Here is a 5445-nt window from a genome sequence, read left to right on the forward strand (position 1 = left end):
AATTCCGCGACTACCTGTACATGGCCAAAGGAACTAAGGTGATGACGGATAATAATCCACTCACCTATGTTCTGTCCTCGGCCAAGCTAGACGCAACTGGGCACCGTTGGTTGGCGGCTTTGTCAAACTTCGATTTCTCCATCCATTACAAGCCAGGGCGGACCAACGTTGATGCAGATGCTTTGTCCCGCAGGCCCCATTCCCCTAAGCTTGATCAGCAGTTTGAGGAGGAACAGCGCGTTAAGATGGAGAAACTCGAAGGTCGACTGAAGGGCACAGGTGAGATACAGGATGTCGTCTGGATGTTGTCAGACGCTCGACTCGAGTGTCAAGACCACCCGTACGGATGAAGTTTGAGGAGAGAGGACAACCAGTGTTTAGCCGGCAGTTCCAAACGCCTCGGATGTTTGCCGAGTTTAAGAAGAAGATTTTTGGCTATTAGATTTGTATATATGTATATATTTCCTTGTTTTCTTTTATTTTGCTCCCGGAGGTAGCAAGTTAAGAAAGGGGAGGATGTAACCCTGACCCAAAAAGAGGTCTTGGGTTATAGTATTACTTTATATGACTGTGTTTACTATTTGCATAATTCCCCTTTTCTAATCTTTTATGATGTTTCATCTTTTCTACTGGTGACTTGTGTTCCAGTAGACCTTTGATCTTTTCCTACTTTTGTTAAAGCCTGTCTTTGATCTTGCCCACTTCCTGGAAGAATAGAGGATGTCTTTTGTGTCCTCTGCCTTTTATTACTGACTGGTGCCCCAGTTGTGTACTCCTTCAGGAGCTAAGCAGGATGTAGGGACACTTAATCCCTGGTTGTTGATCACACCTTGCAGAAGCTGTGAAAACCACAAACTCTGCTGAGTGTTCATCTGCCTGGTTACTAAATGACCAATCAGTATTAGAGTCTTGTGTGACAATTTGAAGTTTGACCAATGAGAGCCTGGCTAGTCATGTGATCAGGGCATGGTCTTGGTGCTAGCTGCCCCAAAATTTTTGCAGAGCTTGGCATTCCTGATTCTGCCATCGTGCTGACTGCATGCCTGCCATTTTCACCAGCCATTTTGCATCATTTTTGTTGTTCGATTGGAGGATCCTGATTCCAAGTTCCCTCCTTTTTGCACGAATGTTGGCTCTCTGTTTTAGGTAAGTTGAGTAATTATTTATCATGTTTAGATTATCATAATCATTACCTTTTCACTGTGACTTTTGTAAGTTGTGAAGAGAATCGCTTAAATTGATTTTTCTATGAAGTCTGGACTTCACAAATTTTAGTGAGTCTAGACAAATTCATAAGAGTAGAGACTTTGGCATTTTTGTGTATATTATTACCAAGGTTAATGATGTTCTGAGAGATTCTAAAAGGATATTCAATTGGAGAGTTTTGCATCTTTTATTGCTACCTTTAGACAAGTGTTTTAGCAAACTGTGTAGTAAACTGGATCTGTGTATTTTCTATTTTATCTTTGAAGTTACATGTAGTGGTTTGAGGTCAAACCAAGAATGAGTATTGCTCCAGATTTTATTCAGCATTGTGTGCAGATTTTGTATTTTTATGGAGTCATGATTTACCACCCATCGTATCTGTGATGTTTCTGTGGTAAACTGACTAAAGTCCTACAGTCTGGACTGATTAGCTATTTTGTTGAAGTTCTATTCCACGGTTGCGACTTACGGTACTTGGTTAAGTACTTTACGAATATTTGACTATTTTCTTGTGATTTGATTTACCCAAACTCAAAGACACAAACTGATGTCTTGTGATAGAGTTTTGGGTTACACAAGAAAAGATGCACACTTGTGTAATATAAATTGTAGGTTCTTAGTTTTGGTGTTTGCATATTATTTTTGATGGATCGAAACTTAGAGATTTACATTTGAGGTTATCTCATGATTAAGTTTTGGAAGTTAGTTTTCCCGTACATAACAGTTCGATTAGGAGTTGGAGTTCCTTTATTTTTATTTATGTCTCAAGTACGAGACTGAGAAAAGTAATCCTTTGATCGTGCCTGGTTTTAAAGTCGTTCAAAGTGAATACGTTAGATTATTGTCTAAGAAGTACTAGGCGACAAGTTGATTTCTTTGATATTTTTCTATAATGAAGAGTTTTTCTGTGCATGTTAATTAACATATAGGTTAACATTCAATTTAAAGTTTCGCACATGATGTGTGATTACGGAAGTGTGTTATTTACATGTAGAAAAGTCGGCCATTTTAGTCTGACTTCGTAGTGTTAGATAATATTAGTAATGTGGCATGGACCACCATGTAACTCTCTGTTTTAGGCTAAAAAGACTGGACCGTGTCACTTCAAGGGAGAGCTAGGCGGAGCCCTCTGCGCGTTCCCCGATCTGCCCTCAAGACACCACATTGCCTGCTCCAGCACTTCCAAGATCCATCGGTATCCCCGACGTCCGAGACCAACAGCTGTCCAGCACGTCGGAGAACCATCATTTCCTTCGGCATCCAAGACATTGGAGCGTCCCTAGACACAGCCACCAGCATTGCCCTAGACAAAGCCACTTCATCTTTCAAGACCTCGCAAGTATCCCTTTGTTTTACGGTACCGACAAATGACGAGAGTCGTCATTTCTACTCCACCTTCAACTGAACCTTTCATCAACTAGTCTACTTTGTCACTTCGTTCTTCTATTGTCTTCAAGCTCTTCTACGCCATGTATGGACTCCCGAACTACCGCGGATGGACGAAATCGCGAGTTTAATCATTTTATAGTTTTGGCGCCTTTTTTTCTGAGCTCTAGCTTTGTATTTTAAAATCTTACAGGATCCTGTGTTTTCTGTGAATTATATTTAACCTCATTGCATTTTTCATTTGTATTGCCATTGCTTGAGACCACTTTATTTCTGGCAATAAAACATATTTCATTGTGTACGTAAATCCCGAATTGTGTGAAGTCAAGAGTTCTTTTTCAAAAGGGAGTTGAATTAATATAAAATTTGGTTCCTGTTATTTTGGAATGTGAACCACGGGTTACACACCTAATGAACTTTTTTTTATAAAGTTATGCGATTTATCAAAGAGAATAATGTTTTATCTGTGGTTTCAGTAAACGTGGCAACGCCCACGCCTGGAAAGCGCGAGTTAAAAGTTTGATATTTTTCTATCCAAAACGAATGAAGTTTCTAATAAACTCCATGAATAATGGGAGTCATTACGGTACACCTCTTTATCTCAAGACAATAGTTTTCTTTTTTTTAGAGCGAGCTGATACTTATTTATATCACTGTTTAGAATGGACTAGTTTTACGTGTCTCCAAGTGGATTCCCTGCGTACAGAATGCCAGTGGGCCATGTTGTTGCAAAGGTATCGTATACGGACTGCAGCTGCATTCAATCGTCACTGAACTGGACATTTGTTGTTTTTTATTGAATGGAAAATCAATATATTAAAATCGAAAATCGGGGTGGGTGGGTGGGTCTAAAAAATTCAACAACAACAAAAATGAAATTTATAAACATCAAAAATTTTGAATGGCCCCTTACTCATCAAAAAAATGCGATGAACAGGAATGTTCCACTCTGTATTGGAGACTAGTCGACTAGCCGCACTACACATACAATGTAGTCCTACAGGCCTAATCAAAATGTTGTTGAGATGTGTTTTTGGTACGACAAAAATTAGTGGGCAATATGGACGTGTTTTTCACACATATGTATAAACTCAAGTCTCAATTTAATTGGAAGCTGGGCCTTCATAAATCCATTTTGTAAATATACTGTATAAATTAACAAGTACATTCATGATAGATTGTTATAATGTGTCAGGCTTCCTACATGTCCTATGTGGACATACATATACTGTAGGTGCAATCTTTGAAGACGGCTTACGGCACCGTCTGTGCACCTGGGCCGTACCAGTACCTCGCGAGTACAGAAAACGAAAAATGAACGAGGCGTGATCTAATATGCAAAAATATGCAAATTAGACGCATGCGCATCAGCATTTGCAAAACCAGTCTTCGAATGCAAAGCTGTAATACTCGAGTTGCATGAGTACAATATACGGCTGAGTAAAGTGTCTACCAACCGACCAACCCACCCACCAACCAACCAACCAACATACGGTAAGCAGCTCAAGCCCAAGGTGTATTTCACACCCGCCATGGGAACAAAACAAAAATCTGCCTCCAAATCATGAACAACATTGTCAAAATAGGATTCATTAATTGATTGAAAAATAATAAACATGGGCCCAACCCATTATCCTTTTAAGGTAGCTGAACATACCGGTACATGTACCTGTGTAATACCATGATGACAGTCAGCAGGGCGTGGTCAACCCCTGTACAACCAAGCAAGTTTCCGTTTTCGGGCGACGCAGCCAGCACACTCATCCCCTGTAGGTTGCTCACATTGCCAGGGCAGCAGGCCTTGGACTTGCTGCTCAAGTCCAACAACGGTTTCATTGGGACTCCCTGATTTTTCTCTACACTCTTGTTTCCAAATATGAGATAAATCCAGACTTGAAATAGTGCAACTCTTAGAACTACCGGAACCTTTGGCATGAGATGATCAAATGGAGCAGCTACACTGAATAATGTAGTTTTTAGCAAGGGAGGATACAAACTGAAGAGCAATGATTAAACATCCAAAATGGTCTTTTCTACAGCCCTCATGCCCATCCAATGATGCTGAATGCAATGGATGCAAATGTTACAATGGAAATCCCATGCAGTGCAACAAACATGACACTCAAGCAGCTCCTCTGCTGAATTTTTCATGAGCTTTCAGGACGGTTGATTGGCATGAACATGAGCCAGGAAAAGTGTGAGGCAGGTGGGAAGGCAGTGACAGAGAGAGCTCTAGATACATGTACATGTAGAAACAGGGCACTGGCCTCATCAGCCGCAATGTACAGTGTGTATCAACTTCCATCATTGGATAACAGGTTAACGTCTACAGTGCTGACAACCAATCAGGTAACATCTTACAAAAACATACCGTATCACAACTTGTTTAATGCATTTTCATGTAATAACTTATTTTAACTACATCAAAAGCTTATCTAAACATTTTAAATTCATAAAAATCGTATCTTATCATGTATTTACATGTATGCAAAACATAAAACATGACTTACATGTACATGTAGATAATGTCGGGAAATGTGAACAATAAATAATTGAATGTATACATTTATCATGCCAAAACAAGACAAAAATGCCATATGGGTTTTGGCAATGTTGAGAACTTTGACTCCTTTGTTTCATTCAATGGGCCACAAATTGTTACATGTATTTCCTCTTTTCTGTGCATAAGTCTTACAGCATTTTAAATACAGGTGTGACTACATACAGGCCTATCGCTAGACATGTTAACATATGCATTGATATCACCTGCCAGTTCACCGCCTGCGTGAGAAACATAAAGCAACATCGAAGGATAAAATTATGTGCTCTGAACATCTGACGTACATGTAAAGG

The 5445-nt window shown here is 39.7% G+C and overlaps 1 long non-coding RNA gene across 1 annotated transcript; it reads left to right on the top strand.

Annotated features, from left to right (window-relative positions):
* The first annotated feature begins 311 nt into the window (after positions 1-311).
* LOC119723815 lies at positions 312-2899 on the top strand. The gene is made up of 2 exons (XR_005270580.1): positions 312-1146; positions 2286-2899. It is a non-coding gene; the product is annotated as an uncharacterized LOC119723815 (long non-coding RNA).
* The last annotated feature ends 2546 nt before the right edge of the window (positions 2900-5445 follow it).

The sequence above is a fragment of the Patiria miniata genome, unplaced genomic scaffold (genome assembly GCF_015706575.1).
Source record: "Patiria miniata isolate m_02_andy unplaced genomic scaffold, ASM1570657v1 HiC_scaffold_17, whole genome shotgun sequence".
Lineage (NCBI taxonomy): Eukaryota > Metazoa > Echinodermata > Asteroidea > Valvatida > Asterinidae > Patiria > Patiria miniata.